Consider the following 19,020-nt stretch of genomic DNA (forward strand, 5'->3'; position numbering starts at 1 on the left):
TGGTGTGGATGTCCTTTTTGTTGATATTGATGTTATTCCTTTCTGTTTGTTAGTTTTCCTTCTAATAGTCAGGTCTCTCAGCTGCAGGTCTGTTGGAGTTTACTGGAGTTTCACTCCAGATCCTGTTTGCCTGGGTATCACCAGTGGAGGCTGCAGAACAGCAAATATTGCAAAACAGCAAATATTGCTCCCTGATCCTTCCTCTGGAAGCTTCATCTCAGAGGGGCACCCGTCTGTATGAGGTGTCAGTCGGCCCCTACTGAGAGATGTCTCCCAGTTAGGCTACACGGGGGTCAGGGACCCACTTGAGGAGGCAGTCTGTCCATTCCCCGAGCTGAAACACTGTGCTGGGAGAACTACTGCTCTCTTCAGAGCTGTCAGACAGGGATGCTTAAGTCTGCAGAAGTTTCTGCTGCCTTTTGTTCAGCTATGCCCTGCCCCCAGAGGTGGAGACTACAGAGGCAGCCGGCCTTGCTGAGCTGTGGTGGGCTCTGCCCAGTTCGAGCTTCCCTGGCCACTTTGTTTATCTGCTGAAGCCTCAGCAAAGGCAGGTGCCTCTGGGGCCTCTTTTATAAGGACACTAATCCTATTGATGAGGGCTCCACTTGCATGGCCTAATAATCTGTTCCAAAAGGCCCCACTTCCTATTACCATCACCTAGGGGGTTAGCATTTTGACTTATGAATTTTGGGGGGTCATAAACATTCAGACCACAGCACAAAGGCGTTTTGTGAGTCAAAAAGAGAAGGTGGAAAGGAGATGAGGTCAGTGATGATTTGAGTGTCTAAAACTCTACTGTTAATAATTATGTCGACCATTCATTGAGTACTTACCATGTGCCAGACTTTCTGTTGGGCACTTTACACACTCATTCAGTCTTCAACAAAACCTGGAGACAAGTGTAGGGAAAAGAAAGAGAGATCAGACTGTTACTGTGTCTATATAGAAAGGGAAGACATAAGAGACTCCATTTTGAAAAAGACCTGTACTTTAAATAATTGCATTGCTGAGATGTTGTTAACTTGTAGCTTTGCCCCAGCCACTTTGACCCAACCACTTTGATCCCATCTGGAGCTCACAAAAACATGTGTTGTATGAAATCAAGGTTTAAGGGATCTAGGGCTGTGCAGGATGTGCCTTGTTAACAAAATGTTTACAAGCAGTATACTTGGTAAAAGTCATCGCCATTCTCTAGTCTCAATAAACCAGGGGCACAATGCACTGCAGAAAGCCGCAGGCACCTCTGCCCTTGAAAGCGGGGTATTGTCCAAGGTTTCTCCCCACGTGATAGTCTGAAATATGGCCTCGTGGGATGAGAAAGACCTGACCATCCCCCAGCCCGACACCCGTAAAGGGTCTGTGCTGAGGTGGATTAGTAAAAGAGCAAAGCCTCTTGCAGTTGAGATAGAGGAAGGCCACTGTCTCCTGCCTGCCCCTGGGAACTGAATGTCTCGGTATAAAACCCGATTGTGCATTTGTTCAATTCTGAGATAGGAGAAAAACTGCCCTATGGTGGGAGGCGAGACATGTTTGCAGCAATGCTGCCTTGTTATTCTTTACTCTGCTAAGATGTTTGGGTGGAGACAAACATAAATCTGGCCTACGTGCACATGCAGACATAGTACCTTCCCTTGAACTTAATTATGACATAGATTCTTTTGCTCACATGTTTTTTTCTGACCTTCTCCTTATTATCACCCTGCTCTCCTACTACATTCCTTTTTGCTGAATAATGAAAATAATAATCAATAAAAACTGAGGGAACTCAGAGACCGGTGCCAGTGCAGGTCCTTGGTGTGCTGAGTGCCGGTCCCCTGGACCCACTGTTATTTCTCTATACTTTGTCTCTGTGTCTTAGTTCTTTTCTCAGTCTCTCATCCCACCCGACTAGAAATACCCACAGGTGTGGAGGGGCAGGCCACCCCTTCAGACAAACATTATTATTATCCCTGAGGGTTTCAGATGAAGATCCTGAGGCTTATGGCATTTGCCCAGAGTCACACCAGTAAAGAATGACAGAGCAGAGATTTGAGAACAGGTCTTGCAGATGACAAAAGCTATATTAGATTAAGTTCTCAGCCTTTTGAGTTCTCATTAGATCTTCTAGAACAGAGTAGCAGAGTGAATTGAAAATCTTTTGTCCCCCCACAATTGTCTGAGTATTAAGCATCTGAATCCAGGTGGAACTTATCAGCGAGACTACTGAGTCGTCAGCCACAATACTATTAAATGTGCTTTGAGAGCTCTGCCCATCACTCTATAGTTCCTGTAGGCTCCCAAGCTGTCAACAGATTAACCACATTCATACCAGACAAACCTGGCTGGTTGGATTTTATTTCATTGTCCATACAACACCAAGTCAACATAGGCTGGTACTATTTCACGCTTACTTTCAAGGCTGGGTTATGGTCTCACGTCCTCAAACCCTTTATCACGCTGTAGGTGGAAGGGGGAGTACTTTTCGTCATTGTACATGGATTTTTTTTCTCCACACCCCACCCTACCCACCCCATCCTAAGGATTATCTTTCTGACTTACATGGGAGGAGTTGAAGTAGATTCAGAGAAAATATCATTCTCTTTTGTTTGTCAAAAAAGAAGAGTGCCAACTTGGAACCTCCTCTCTTGAGATCAGTTCATCTCTTTGTCCCTCAGCCTCAGAAGAGGAAGTGGGAGAGGGATTTTTTCATATAAGACATGCAAATGGCCTAGTTCATAGGTCTCAAACTACATGCTATTTATGGAGCCAGACAGAAATCCAGACCATCAGGTTTACAAATATGTGGCCAAAGCATACATTGCTAATCAATCACAGCACTTCTCTGCACCAGGATGTGGCTCTCAAATGTTCCTGGAGTGCTGTAAGCAGTCATTACCAATCAATCAAGAAAACGCAAGAGAAAAAGTATATTTTAATGAGAACCAGTCCTTGGGCTTCTTATGGATAGGAATCCTACCTTATGAAAACATTTGCTCCCCGCTCATCATAACCTTACATAAAGCAATTAGAATAGCCCTCAATGTTTGTCGAATGCATAAATGAATAAAATAATAAATTAATGTAGCTATTTAGACAGATGTTACTAAGTCTCTTTCTGCTGGGCGCCATCTTCTCCTCCTGGCATTGGCCTTTGACTAAGATGCTGAAATCATCTGGGTGCTGAACTTGTAGTTCATTCACAGAGATCCTCTCTTGCTGCAATAGCTTTTATTTTTATTTTTTTGAGATGGGATCTTGCTCTGTCACCCAGACTGGAGTGCAGTGGCATGACCATAGCTCGCTGCAGCCTCCAACTTCTGGGCTCCAGCAATCCTCCCACCTCAACCTCCCAAGTCACTGGGACTACAGGTGTGTGCCACCATGCTTGGTTATTACTTTTTTTTTTTAATAGAGATAGGATCTCACTATGTTGCCCAGACTGGTCTCAAGCTCCCAGCCTCAAGCAATCCTCCCACCTCAGCCTTCCAAAGTGCTGGGACTATAGGTGTGAGCCACCACACCCAGACTGCTGCAATTGTGTTACTTTTTTTTTTTTTACACTAATCTTAATGCTGTGGAGCTTGTGTCTCAGTGTCCTATGGAGCTGTTAATGAAATAATCCTTTCTACCTACACCTTGCTGTACCTTCAACTGTAAGAGTCAGACAATAATCTATTGAGCCTAAGCCAGAGGACCCATTAGAATGACAGACACCGGGGTGGATTTTCTCAGCCTCTCTATGACTAAGTCTTTGTTCCCTGGCCAGCCTTCTCTCCTTGACTTGTTCTTGCCTTGGGACGTTCTCTTCCTGGAGGCACCACATGCAAATAGCCTTCTAACAGACCTGCCCAATCAGTTTCTCAGAGCTTCCTAGTCAGATTGAATGTCAACAGTGAACACAGTTTAAGCCCAATCTATGAGCCTTCCCTCTTTACCCTTACATGAAGAAGACCATTTTTACTAGTTATTGCTAAATAACAAACCACTGCAAAATTTAGTGACTTAAAACAACAACCATTCCTTATTTCTCATAATTCAACAGGTCAGCTGGGTGATTCTGCTGATCTTGGCTGTACTTACCTTGTGCTGTGGCCAATTAGTGAAGTGATAGGGAACAACTGGTCTAGAATGGCCTTGGCTGAATGTGGCTCTCTTCCGTGTGCCTCTGACTTCCTTCCAGCAGACTAGCCTGGGCATGGTCTCATGATGAGGGCAGGGCTTAAGGAGTGCAAGCAGAAATGAACAAGTGTTTTTCAAGCTTCTGTTGGGGGTTAAAGCAAATTACATGACCAAACCAAGAATCAAGGTGGGAGGGTACTACCAAATGGGTGGCCTCAGGGGAGAATGAAAAACTGGGGCTGTTAATGCAATCAACTTACCTCCCCATGAAAGGGAATGTAACTTCATTAGTGCAAAACATTTGAAGTAGACCCAGTCCCTCTCTTATGATGGGGAAAGTTTCAAGCCAGTGACAATCATGCTTCAGATGAATGTCTCAAGATCAATAGCAATATCTCAAAACCTATCGTAAGCCCTCAATTGAATCTCTCTGGTAGTGAGCCATCTTCGGTCTTAGTCAGTCTGACAGGTGTCCCTCTAGAGCCTCAGCAGAAAAAACAAGAATGAAGAACTTTCCTGGATAGCCCAAGCTGCCTTTAAGGTCCTCAGTCACTTCCTGTCTGTGTCTCAAAAGTAATTCCTTTGTATCCACAGTGACACAGAAAGCTGACCTCCCATTGTTCCCAGACTCTTAGCTCTTGTACCAACTTGGCCAGCTCAATCTGGATATCCCTCCACTTGCTTAGATTTCCACAGCAGCTGTCAGCATCTGGCGGTTTTGATGCTGTGGGTACCAAGAGTGGGAGTGACGATTCATTTTAGTGCTTCCAGAAGCTTACTTCCTATCTGGTTCCAGCTGCAAGTCTTCAGCCAATGCAAGTTCTCAGCCTCAACCTCAGCAGGGAAAACATTCAGAAAACTCAGATGATTTTATCTTTCTAAATGCTTCATTCCCCTCACTCCCCCATGGAACAGCTGAGTCTTATTGGAGATTTGATCATTCTCACGGGATGGGCTTGATGGCCCTGCTAGTGTGATTGTCTGTAGCAAGATTGCAAATTGGCAATCACCTTTTGGGAAACATTTCAACTGGAGAGCTCTGAAAAAAGTAGTTCTTTGTAGGTTTCTCACTTTTGGGTGGGGTCCTTGGTTCAAAGAGAGATAGTAGGATTTTTTAAATCTCCTGTTTCTCACTTTTCGGTGGGGTCCTTGGTTCAAAGATAGACAGTAGGATTTTTTAAATCTCCTGTTTCTCAGGTGGGCTGAACCAATTCCAGTTGCCTTTCCCACTAAAGGGAAAAAGATGTCAACTCATGTGTCTTCCCACAACACTCCAGGTAATGACTTTAATTAATAAGATTTAGCAACTGAAATGAAAACTATTTACCATCTTGGGTCAGACTGGACCAAAGATTCTAAGGTAGAAATGAATAAACCTAGTTGTTGTGGGTTGAATTCTGCCCCTCCAAAATTCATAAGTTGAAGTCCTACTGCCAATACACCAGAACATGGCCTTATTTGGAAATAGGGTCTTTGCAGCCTTATTTGGAAATAGGGTCTTTGCAAGTGTGATTAGTTAAGACGAATTTATAATGACGTAGGGTGGGCCTGTAGTCTAATATGATTGGTATCCTTATGAAATGGGGAAATGTGGACCCAGATACACAGAGGAGAACATCATATGAACATGAAGACAGGGATCTATAAGCCAAGGAATGTAAAAAATCTCCAGCAAACCAGAAGCCAGGGAAGAGTCATGGAACAGATTCTCCCTCACAGCCCTCAGAAGAAACCAACCTGCAGATACCTAGATCTCCAACTTGTAGACTCCAGAACCATGAGACAATAAATTTCTGTTGTTTAGGTCACTCTGCTTGCTGGACTTTTTTTTTTTTTTTTTTTTGAGACGGAGTCTTGCTCTGTTGCCCAGGCTGGAGTGCAGTGGCGTGATCTCGGCTCACTGCAAGCTCCACCTCCCGGGTTCACGCCATTCTCCTGCCTCAGCCTCCTGAGTAGCTGGGACTACAGGTGCCCTGTTTGCTGTACTTTCTATGGCAGCCCTAGAAAACTAATACACAGGTCAAAGGGAAGCTTGCCTATGGGGTGCTGATTATTTCTAGGAGGCTTGAAGAGTCAGGGAATTTTAACAGAAAAGTCAACTTGGAGACCAGATAGACAAGTTCTTTCTCCTCAGCCACACATACATTTTACAAATAAAGAAACCAGAGCCCAGAGAATTTGCAGGCATTGATCAAAATCACTATGCCAGCTGAAGTCAAAGCTGAGATTTAACTGACTTTTGACTGTCACTTCCCCAGTGCCAAGTTCCATACACACTTTAGTCATTTGCTTACGTATCTTTTCCAATTTACCATGATGCCCTGAGAGCAGGGACCACAGGCCTGGAATCCAGCATGGTGCCTCACCTATAGCAAGCCCTAAGTAATACTTGTTAATAATAGTTAATATTTCCAGCATCTACCACAAGGGTAATCTTCATGCTGACCCAAGAAATGGTGCTTTTCCAAAAGCAACTTTTATAACAGACAGAGAAGCGTTCTATGTGTCAGGCTGCAGACAGCAACTCCCAGTGGACCTCAAGTAATCAAGACCTGTCCACAGTCAGCCTGGGCCAAGCGGCCTCTTCTGCTGACAATATGGTGCTCAGAGAGGAGTAAGGCACAAGCAATGCCTGCCAGCCTCCTTCCAGCTCTTGGCCATCTCCTTCAGCAGCTACAGATTTATGTCTATTCAGCAACTGAGGGTCTTAGATGCTTTTTAAGGGCAGGGACCTTCTAATTTGTCTGTATATTTTCCATACGTCCTGGGGCCCAGGGTTTGGCTCACATCATGGCAGATGTCCAATGAATGTGTGTTGGCTTGGACCAACCTCCTATGCAGTCGCCTAGCTGTTGAGCAAAAAGAAAGAAAAATTTACCAGGTATTAAATTGCTAAAAATATACCTTTGGGGGAAATCTCATGCCTTGTTATTTATAATTCTTCCTTCGAAAACTGGAACAGTGTTGAAAAGAAATCATCAAAATGATATTTTTCAACATGTAAAATGTTTGCCCAAGTTTAGAGAACAAAGCTTCAGTCAGTCCTGTCTCTGTAGGAAAATCCCTCATAAGCCACATTTACGATGTAAATTTTACATTGTGCTTGATTTTCCATAATAAACAAGTGCCTTTAAGAGCTGAGGTGTGAAACCCATTTTATACAGACAGCAAGTTCTAAAGATTGTGATTATATCAAATATATTTATGAGGTGATGTTATACTGAGATCAAAATCAATTTTTCATGTTTTTATGGTTGGAATGGATTCTGAGGAACAGAATGCAATTTTTAAAAAATTGAACTGATAGGAAATCAGAATTGGCTTCATTCATGACAGTTGTGCAAGACCTGCTTAGATTGGAAAGACGGAGTCACTAGAGGCCATTTGGTCCAGGACCAGAGCTGGCTACATAATTGTGGGACCTAAGTGCAAAGTGAAAATGAGGCCTAGCCATGGCAGGTAAGTTAGTATCTCATTCCTACAGCCTGTCTCTCCTCAATCTACAGTGCCCCTACCAAGGGATTGCAACCTCCACACCAGGACACACCTGTTACCTGGATGGGAGTGGGTGAGAAGGCCCCATCCAGTTGCCTTTCAAATATACCACCGTGCTGCCAGCCCAGGGTAGTGACAACACTGCCATGCTCTTTCCCAGGATGCCATAGTGTGCATACCCAGCAGAGCCTCTTCCCACAACTGCTCCCAGGCCCCTGCAGAGGGTGTGGGCAGAATGTTGCCTCCCTGTCTGCCAACCTGACCTAGTAGCCACCCTGAGGGAAGGGTAGCAAGTGTCATGGAGCAGAGGGTGCGGAGTAGGTAGAGTGGAGCCTGGGACACTAAGGGCCCAAACAGAGGGTGGGTAGGAGGCAGGACCACGAGTCAGCTCCCTTGTCCCATGAGACTCCTCTTACAAAATACACATTGAAAGATAAATTAAGAATTGTGCATTAAACAAGCAAGGCCTTCTGAGCAGAGATCCCTGTGCAACTGCACTGGTTACCTGCCCATGAATCTAGCCCTGCCTGGGAAACTTGCATAGGTGCTCAGTTTTTCAAGTGGGCTTCAGTATATGTGTTGGTCACATGCTGAGTGTGCAATGATTGGTTCAATGCTATGTAAGAGCTTAGCTAAATGGGTTTTGTAAGATCCTTGGTGGGATTGCAGGGGGCAGGGTGCGGTTAGGAATGCTTTTATTCTTGTTTCTCTCAAAGCACTTAGAAAGGTGCTTTCGACCATAATGCACTAACAAACATCTCATGAATCATTTAAGTCACAAATTGAGATGCTGAGAGATAAAATATTCTGCTACACATATGTTGAGTTGAACCCCAGTTTTAATTGCTGCAATATAGACTTTCTGACCAAGAACCTTTGAGCATCTCTGGTAGAAGGAGTAACTTCAAGGGGCAACATGGGAGAGGAGAACAAGAGGGAGGTTTCTGAGAAAGATGTTTGCTGGCTCAGAATCTCAGCTCACATCACTAATACATATGCATCATAAAGCAATTTCGATTCTTCAGGGAGAATTAGGTAATGAGGTACACTTGGAAATTATAAGAAAAATGGAGCCACGCCTTAAATGTTGTGGTTAAAGACTAGAAACCACAATCTCTCAGCCCCTTACTATGGGGACTCCTTGAATAACAGAATCCTCTCCGGACTCCATGAATAATTGCCTGGAAGAGGGAGCAGGAGATGAGGGCTTTCCATTCAGTACATTTCAAATACCTATCCGGTGGACTCACTGGCTCCCTGCTGTTTGAAATCCTCATGCCAAACGGCTGCTGGGAGAAGTCATGAAGCCACGGATGGAAATAGCCCTGCCCACTGGGAGAAAGAGGATCTTGGAGGGCTTTCTTCTCATCCTCTTACAAATACCAATGAAGCATTTTTGCACCTCTGCCAGTTGCTATGGATACCAAGTGGGGAACACACGTAAACATTCGGCATGCGTGAGACATGCTGAGTTCCGCCAGTGCAAATGTGGTTCCTCTTCTCCTTAGCTTGTCCCCTTTCTGGCATAGAGCTGCAGCTTGCAGCCACATCAGTAAGCCCTGTGGTTTCAGGCCTCAGACAGCAGTGGCTCATTTTTAAGGAACTCAATTACCATGAGCCACTGGGAAATACCCTACATTTAGGGTCATGAGACTTGAATTTGAAATACTTTCCTGCTAGTTCTTTAGTAGTAGAAAGTCACTCCACCTTCCTGAGCCTCCACCTTCTTATCTGCAAAACAGGGGAAAGAAAGAGAAGCAACTCATATGGGGAGGAGAGTGAAAACAGACACGACAGTCTCCGTAAAGATGAAAGCACTCAGCGTGCTTGGGAGTGCTATTATGTAATTACTGGATGTTCCCAAAGGCTTGTCAAACTGTGGTTGGATTTTAACATTGGCATGTGGAAACGGGCCTGTTCACCTTCAGAATTAGCAGTTAGACCCACTGCTCCCTCTTAAGGTTTGGTGTGGATGCCTCCATCCCAAAGAGAGGTTAGAGGAGGAACTCCGACCTTGGAGCTTGCTACTGGCACCTTTCCTCCCAATTTCTCAGGGCCTCTAGGCCAACAGAGGCCCCATCTCACAGCCTTGCATCCAAATGACAGCAGAACAGCTCAGCCGCCAATCTCTTCCTACCTGCGAAAACACCCAGGTGTTTTCTTGTTACATAAATGCACGCTCAAGGTGACGAAGGCAGCAGATCCAGCAGCAGGAACCTCCCTAAAGAGGCGCAGAGGGCCAGGGAGTGTGTGTGGACAAGCCCTGGTGTGCATTCCAGAGGCAGCCCCTCTCCAGCTCCCTGTGTGGCTTCTTTTGGGGTGTGGGAGGAGGGGCAGAGCCAAGGATTGGGTGTGGTCCTCACTGGCTGACTGTGGCTGCCACCCACCGTTGGAGAGGTCTCAGAAGGTTCCTCCCTATCTCCGTGGTAACCCGACACTGTGCTGTGGTGAGAAGAGGAAACTGCAAACAGAGTTGGCTCCTTCCACCAGACCCGTTCCGGAGTTCTAGATTTCTGCTTGTGGTTTGTCAATCATTCAATCAGACCTAACAGCAACTCCAGATTGTGGCTGTCAGAAGCCGTGGCCTCACATGCCTTTCTTGGGCAAAACCATCAGTCCACCAGGGCAGGCTGGACACATGGAACCTCCGACTCTCCCCTGCCCAGCCCAGCCCTTGCTCGGCTGCTGAAGAGCAGAACTCACCACGTAGGAATGTGAGCAGCCAGGATGGGAGGGAGGTGAAGGATGAACGGCGAGCTGGGGCCAAAGAAGAGTCCAGCCAGGTCAAGAATTCCCCCAGTTCTCTTCCTTGGACACTCCACGCCCCAAATCGCACATCTGGAAGGAAAAATGAATTCCATATATATTTCAGAATTTCCATGAAGTTGAGAAGGGAGCACTATGGCATCTTGCAGGTTTTTCTGTTTTGTTTTTATTTTTGTTTTTTTTTTGAGGTGGAGGCTCACTGTGTCACCCAGGCTGGAGTGCAGTGGTGCAATCTCCGCTCACTGCAAGCTCCACCTCCCAGGTACAAGTGATTCTCCTGCCTCAGCCTCCTGAGTAGCTGGGATCACAGGCGCGCACCACCATGCCTGGCTAATTTTTGTATTTTTAGTAGAGACAGCATTTCACCATGTTGGCCAGAATGGTCTTGAACTCCTGACCTCACGTGATCCAACTGCCTTGGCCTCCCAGCATCTTGCAGATTTTTGTTTGTTGTGTTTGTGTTTGTGTTTGCTTTGCCAGGAAAAGGAGGAGGTGAAAAGGGAGCCTTGAGGGAGAGAAGACATGATATTGACCATAACAGGTAGGAGGGGCTGGTGGGAGCTGGGAACATTCATTTGTTTAATTAGTCAGTATGATGTGAGTAACCACTAAGTACCAAGCTCTGCTTTAAAGGTTGAGGGGACAGCAATGAAGACAACAGGCAGAAGCTCCTGACCTCATGGAGCCTCCATTCTAGTGGCAGAGGCAGGCAATAAAAGTCACACATTTTTTTTTTTTATTATACTTTAAGTTCTAGGGTACATGTGCACAACGTGCAGGTTTGTTACATATGTATACACGTGCCATGTTGGTGTGCTGCACCCAATAACTCGTCATTTACATTAGGTATATCTCCTAATGCTATCCCTCCCTCCTCCCCCTACCCCACAACAGGCCCTGGTGTGTGATGTTTCCCTTCCTGTGTCCAAGTGTTCTCATTGTTCAACTCCCACCTATGAGCGAGAACATGCAGTGTTTGGTTTTTTGTCCTTGCGATAGTTTGCTGAGAATGATGGTTTCCAGCTTCATCCATGTCCCTACAAAGGACATGAACTAATCCTTTTTATGGCTGCATAGTATTCCGTGCTGTATATGTGCCACATTTTCTTAATCCAGTCTATCATTGATGGACATTTGGGTTGGTTGCAAGTCTTTGCTATTGTGAATAGTGCCGCAATAAACATACAAAAAGTCACACATTTATTTAAACAACAAAAATACAAATAAGTAAATGATATTATGCCCACACACATATACATGAAGCAGAGCAAGAGATAGAGTGGAGGAGAGTTTGCAATCCAAGACAGGATAATCTGGGGAGTCCCCACATTGAAGGTGGCATCTGGGTTAAGTCTTGACAGAAGAGGATGTGAGCTGTCACAGTGTCTGGGGAAAGAACATTCTGAGACCAATCAAGAGGCCACTGAGGCTGAAGCAGTAAGTGAGGGGGTGGGAAGTGGGTGAGGCTGGAGTGTGAAGTGCCAGGTCAGGGAGGGCCGTGAGGGCCACTGGGCTTTTCCTCTGAGTTAAATGAGGAGCCATGGGAGGTTCTTAAGTGAAGAATGGACACAATTTGACGTCTCTTTGAGGGTCACTTTGGCTGCTGCATTGGGATGGGGGGTGCTGCTGAACCTCTGAAGTCTGATTTCACTGTCAAAAAGGGGAACTGGAGCTGGGAGCAAAGCTCACGCCTTTAATCATGCCTTGACTCTTTGGGAGGACAAGGTGGAAGGATCACTTAAGCTCAGGAGTTTGAGACCAGCTTGGGCAACATAGTAAGACCTCATCTTTACTAAAATTAAAAAAAAAAAAAATTAGCTGGGCATGGTGGCACATGCCTGTAGTCCCAGCTACTCAGGGGGCTGAGGTGGGAGGATCACTTGAGCCTGGGAGGTTGAGGCTGCAGTGAGCCCTGATGGTGCCACCACAGTCCAACCTGGGTGACAGAGCTAGACCCTGTCTCCGAAAAACAAAAGGCTGGGGGAAGGACAGGAACTGGAAAGTTTTAGAGAGGTTGAAGACCAGAGTGCCACAAAAACTTTCTCTTATGTCATCAGGACTGATACAAACTGGAAATACTTTGGGCGTATTCAGTCTTAATTAATGGTGTCCACACACCCCCTAAAATCATCTTGGTTATCACCAGTGGTTCATTTCCCACTGCTTGGAAAATGTGGTCTAGAGAAAGGCCAAACGTTCACCACACAGAGACTATAATTTTGTCTGCCCGTGGAGGTTCCCTTCAGGTGGCTGTTATTCAGATGTGACTTAAGAGACCCTAAGTTTGACCCTCTTAACTGTATAGCTTGGACAAAAATTCAAAATGTAAGCTGTTTTATTCAAATGCAGTGGGGTCACTAATTGATTCACACACACTCAGCTGTGCAAAAATATGCAGCTTGTTTTCTGTAACTGATCAAATCTTCTTCCCTGTGCACCCTTAACCCTGTGGAGTAAAGAGGAAAAGACCGGACTTACACCATCAGGCTGTCTTGGTCTCTTCCAGCATCCTTAAGTTCCCCAACGTTAGCACCTGTGTCTATGGTTGGTGGGCGTGGCATTACAATGTGACTATGCATGTGGGAATCAGTATGGCAACATCTGGGTTGGTTTAGGTCCTATGCTAGTTCCCCTGAGGTGATCCTGGTTTAGGCCCTCCACTGGCATGCAATGGCATTCATAGCTGTGGAACACTGACAATGTCATTGCCCCTAGAAATCAAAGTCCTTGATCTCAGTGGCTTCCACTTCCCAACCTCAGGCCTCTACATTTTCAGCAATCCCCCTTGAATTTCCCTGACCTTTACCGGGGCCTGTAGAAACACAGGGAAACATCACATTGCTGTCTATGAAGGTTCCTCTGTCTGCTAATGCTGCACTATCTCATTCAAGCCATGTTAGACATGGTGCCAAGACAAATACGGGGCTTCTCCTAGGTGCTTTCAGCCTCCTCCAGGCCATGTGTGGGAAAGCACGTCACTCGCCCAATGTTCTTAGGTTCCTAATACCTTTCTAAATGCTTCTATAGCCCACCCCCAACAAGGCTTGACCCCAAGGAAGAGTGGAGGCAAGACCCTAATATTTGAAGGTCATACTCTGCCTCTATTTCTTTCTCATTCACATTCTCTCTTGGGCAGGAAGTACTGAACTACCCTTTTGTCCCCTTTCTTTCTGGTAAGAACTTTCTCTGTAAAATATATTTTCTTTTGTTAAAATGGCACCCGTTCTGCCTGCTTCCTTGGAGCCATGATAGTGTGTCAGATGTGCTCTCAGGGAAGTGGCCAAGAAGGTAGAATTAGGAAAGCAAGAGATTTCTTGGGTGTCTTAGTTCTGGCTGCTATAACAAAGTATCACAGACTGGGTGGCTGAAACAACAGAAGTTTATTTTTCACAGTTCTGGAGGTGGAAGTCCAAGATCAGGGTGCCAGCATGGTTGGGTGATGGTCAGGGCCCTCTTCTGGGTTGCAGATTCCAACTAGTCATTGTATCCTCCCACGGTGGAAAGAGTGAGAGAGCTCTATGGGGTTCTTTTGTATAAAGGCACCGATCCCATTCATCGGTGTATAGGGCTGTACACTCATGACCTAATTATCACCCAAAGTCCCCACCTGCTCATACCATCACCTTGGAGGTTAGGATTTCCACATATGAATTTAAGGGGACACAATCATTTAATCAATTGCATTGGGAAATGAAGACAAAATGGGGAGGAAGCAGGATTGGACTGCAAGAGCCTCAGAGCTCAGTGCAGACCTGACAAAGTTTTGGCTCACTTCATGGGTATTTCGAAAACAAATATTGCTCATTTGAGGAGCTCCATGTTGAAAGAAATGGCCAAGCCATAGCAACCCCTCTGTGCTCAGCCCTTCTCTGGGGGCTGCCCAAGAAGAGGATGGCCTTAGCTTCAAAGATGAGACAATGCTAAGGTGCTAACAGCTGGGGGCTGCAAACTAACTGCACGCCTTACAGCTGAACAGCAAGTTCTTTCTCAGAGGGAGATCCACATGGGTGCCTCCAATACTGTCACAGTGGTGGAAAGGTCACTAGAGAATGATTGGTAGGGAAGAATAATGAAAATCCCATCAGTTTAATATTTTGTAAGTGTTTTTTACATATTACCCAAGCTTTTAAAGTCATCACTGAGCATAATCTTAGCCCACATCCTCTTCACTGCAGGTGAGGTTTATCCACTGTGACCACAGCATACAGCAAGTACACGGATTTGACTTCTCTTGAACCTTTCCCAAGAACATCTTCACAGAATATAGTGCTGGGATGATGCCTGAAAACCATGAGCGTGGTCCTCACAGAGTCTTCTGCTTTTTATCTGAGAGATTTCCATGAAACCCAAAAATCTCCATTTTAATTTAATGTTTGGAACCAGAAAGTGCCCAGCAGTTAATCTAAACCCATTTTTACCAAGACAGCATTCTGTGTACTGCCCGGGAAATGTCAATGGTTTGTTGATACCAAATTAACGATGCATATCTCTAGCAAAGAAATCTCCAGTGAGTCAGAAACCAATCGTCGAACTGTCTGTTCACCAGGTTTCCTTCCTGTGAGTCACTTTAAGAAGGTAGACTTCTTCTTTCTCTGTTTCCAGCCTTTCTCTGGTTTAATCAATGAGAGTTAAAGCCATATGATAATTCTTGGAAGTATTGACAGATGTGACTGGACAAGCCTTGAAATGGAAGTGATAGAGAGGAGATAAAAGGAGGTGGGAAAGGAAGTATGTAGACAGAGGGAGAAACAAAAAGGACCAGAGGTCTAGAAATTTCTTACTGCCCCAGAAGTTAAAACATTGTTTTGTTAATCATAATTTATCACAAAGGTGGCCAGTTTCCGGGGAATTGTGTTGCCAGACAAAATGCAGGACTCTCAGTGAAATTTGAATTTCAAATAATAAATAATTTTAGTATAATAATGTGCAGTGCAATATTTCAGACAAACTTACATTAAATGTTTTTCTTTGTTTATCTGAAATTCAAATTTAACAAGGTGTTCTGTATTTTTATTTGCTAAATCTGACAACTATATCTGGGAGATATTTTAATTTCCACTGTACTCCTTTTGTTGATGAGTGTGATGAGCTACCATATTGAATAGGAAGTAGAGAGGATAGTGCCATCCTCCTATTGTCTAGCAGAAAGATCCAGGTTATTCGGACTTGATAGTTCCTTACTCCCGGGGCAGTCTCTGCCTTCCCAGCTCCACTCAGCACTGAGCATTGCAAACTGACCATTGGCTGAAACCCATCAGCCAATCATTGAAACTGGACTTGCTGTCCTTGCTTTGGAATTGTCTATATCTATTATAAAGTGTGCTTGGATTTCACAAGCCTAATGAGCCTCATTCTTGCCTTAATCCTTCTCATGTTTGTCCAGTCAATAGGAGTTATCTTTTGCTTTGGTTTCTGCCTATACCTGGGTCCTGGACTCTAGACTATTCAGATATGGTCTTGACATCCTGCCTAAACCTTGCCATTTCCCTCTTTTCAGTGGTTTCCCTCAGCCCATGACAAACATATCACTTGGAAACACAATACTGACTCCAAGCCTCACCATCTTCTAGAACAGAGGTTGCCAAACATTTTCTGCAAAGAGCTAGATATATTTTTGGCTTTGCAAAGCCTGCAGTTTCTGTCACAACTCCTCAACTCTGTCATTGTAACACGTGAACAGACATGTGCTTCTGTACAGCATTATATATAAACAAATAAAGCCGTGACAGGTCACGGGCTATATTTGGCCCAAAGGCCATAGTTTGTTAACCTCTGTTCTAGAAGATCCTGGGATCTTGCCTTTTTGCCAAAAAGTTTCCACTTAGATATAGATGCTGGCCTATTAGCTCAAGGAGCCACATATTGTTTACTTAATGTGATGCTGATGGCCTCTCTATGACTCCAGAGACCAGTCCTATTTTAGTCTTGGCAACCTCATCTTGGGCTTGGCAGTTCCCAGCTTTCTTCTCTTCCCTCTACCAGCTTCTGAGGTCCCTACATGACTTGATGATGAGCACACTCAATAAGCCAACTTCTACTTGTTTCCACACTATAGCTAGGATCCACTAACCCCTTTATTTCCACAAATGCTACCTTACTTTGAGACTTAGTTGCCAATGCTTTGGACTGACTCTGTCTCATCTTTGTACTTCTACCTGAGAAATCTTCAACTGCGCATCACTGCTGATATGATTTCCTTTGCATAATAAGTCCATGAAACTACCCACCAGTGCTGAGAATGGTTTGCCTTATAATAGCTATGGATTTAAAGAAAAACCCTTCTCTCTCAAATGATTAAAAATACCTTGCAGTAGGACAAAAAAACAAACACCGCATGTTCTCACTCATAGGTGGGAATTGAACAATGAGAACACTTGGACACAGGAAGGAGAATATCACATACCAGGGCCTGTTGTGGGGTGGGAGGCGGGGGGAGGGATAGCATTAGGAGATATACCCAATGTAAATGACGAGTTAATGGGTGCAACACATCAACATGGCACATGTGTACATATGTAACAAACCTGCATGTTGTGCACATGTACCATAGAACTTAAAGTATAATAAAAAAATATATATATATAAAAATACCTTGCAGTAACCAGGCAAAGGCAGCTAGTACACGGCTATAGGGATACATGTAAAGCGCTTTAGCATGAAGAAAAATCAACATTATGAATTGTATTAATGTTGTTCTTAAAAGTAATTCTATGACCTTAGAACGACATTGCTATGGTGTGAAAATGCAAAGCAGATTTTATAAACAACTAAATATGTGTATGAATACATCCATTTATTCACAAGGGCAGGACTTTGGAACCTAATGAATGAATTTCAAAAATAAAATTTTAAATTAGGAAAAAACAACAATTTTGAAACCAAGTCCACAAAAACCTATAAAAATAATGTTGATTGACTCTGGCTACTGTTCTGGGTCAGTGTGACCACTTTGACTACACATCCTTTTAAGGGATAAATATTTCTCACAAAAGTTAAGTGCAATTGACGGCTTTGTAAGCCAAATCCCATTTTAAATACAGAGAGCTCATTTTTTAATTTTGGAGATGTCCTTCCCTCATTTTAAAAAATATGTTTTTAATTTATTTTCTTACATTATAACAGATTTTCAATAGCCATTATATCTCTAAATTGAAACTCTCTATACCTTCCTAGGAAGAATCTGTTTTGAGTCATCTGAACTCCTCCAAACCAGTCAACTATTATAATTTAATTATGATGACTTTGGAAAAAATCTAAAACCATCAGATATTTACATTACTGCCATTTTGTGGTTTGATTATAGCTAATTGCATTACACCAGTGGTCCGCAAATACTGGTGAATTGAGGTAAATGGCTATGTAATAATTGTGATCAATGGTCAAAACTTTATTAACACACTTTTTAACAGGTGTATTTGGGATAATCATTATGCAATAGACTGCACATATTTAGAGCATACAATCTGATAAATTCTGACATAAGTATAAACCCATGAAACAATCACTACCTTCAAGATAATGAACATATCCATATACCCTAAAAGTTTCCTTATTCCCCTTAGTAATCCCTCCCTCTCATGCCTTCCCATCCATTCCCTACCCCATCCCCATGTAACCACTGATCTGCTGTCACTATAGATTAGTTTACATTTTCTAGAATTTTATATAACTGGAATCCCACACTATTTACTCTTTCTTGTCTGGCTTCTTTCATTCAGCAAAACTATTTTCTCCATATTAACATGTGCATCAATCATTCATTCCTTTTTATTGATAAGTAATATTCCAATTTGTTTGATAACTGTTTAAATACAGTTTGTGCATTCATCTGCTGATGGGCTTTTGGGTTGTTTCCAGTTTGGGGCTATTAGAAATAAAGCTGCTATGAACATTCATAAATAAGTCTTTATATGGTTGTATGCTTTCATTTATCTTAGGTAAATACCTAAGAATACAATGACTGGGTCGTGTGTTAGATATGTGTTTAACTTTCTAAGACACAGCTGAACTGTTTTCCAAAGTGTTTGTACTACTTTACACTCCCTCCAGCCATATCTGAGAGTTCCATATATGAGAATCCCAGCTCTCCTACATCCTCATTAACATTTGATATGGTCAGTCTTTTTAAATTTTTGCCATTCCAATATGTGCCCATATTAGATATTTCTGATGTAGTTAGGCTTTGTGTCCCCACCCAAATTTTATCTTGAATTATAATCCCCCAGGTGTTGAGGGAGAGATCTGGTGGGAGGTGATTGGGTCATGGCGGTGGTCCCTCTCATGCTGTTCTCATGATAGTGAGTGAGTTCTCACGAGATCTAATGGTGTTATAAGTGTTTGACAGTTCCTCTCTTACTCACTCTTCTCTCTCCTGCTGCCATGTGAGAAGGTCCAAGCTTACTTCCCCTTCGCCTTCCAACATGATGGTAAGTTTCCTGAGGCCTCCCCAACCAGGCAGAGCTGTGAGTCAATTAAATCTCTTTTCTTTATAAATTACCCAGTCTGGGGTATTTCCCTATAGCAATGTGAGAACAGACTAATAAAATTTCATTATTACATTTCATTATGTAATTTGCATTGCCCCAGTGACTAATGGTGTTAAGAACTTTTTCATGTGCATATTGGACTCTGATGTGTTCTTTGGTGAAACGTCTTCCCAAA

The 19,020-nt window shown here is 43.7% G+C and overlaps 1 protein-coding gene across 9 annotated transcripts in view; it reads right to left on the reverse strand.

The window, feature by feature from the left end:
• Positions 1-19,020, reverse strand: part of PDHX (pyruvate dehydrogenase complex component X) — a 204,787-nt gene that overhangs the window by 26,404 nt on the left and 159,363 nt on the right. The window contains exons 11-15 of one of the 9 annotated variants that reach the window (XR_009215687.1): positions 10,297-10,431; positions 9,263-9,324; positions 6,886-6,943; positions 4,060-4,197; positions 834-889 (exon numbers count right to left, since the gene is read on the reverse strand). The gene's annotated coding sequence lies outside the window, so the exon portion shown is untranslated. Of the gene's footprint in view, positions 1-833; positions 890-4,059; positions 9,325-10,296; positions 10,432-19,020 lie in introns of those variants that run through there. The other 8 variants (XR_009215684.1, XR_009215686.1, XR_009215685.1 and 5 more) reach the window with 8 other exon arrangements.

This window comes from Hylobates moloch, unplaced genomic scaffold (assembly GCF_009828535.3).
Source record: "Hylobates moloch isolate HMO894 unplaced genomic scaffold, HMol_V3 SCAFFOLD_11, whole genome shotgun sequence".
Taxonomy (NCBI): domain Eukaryota; kingdom Metazoa; phylum Chordata; class Mammalia; order Primates; family Hylobatidae; genus Hylobates; species Hylobates moloch.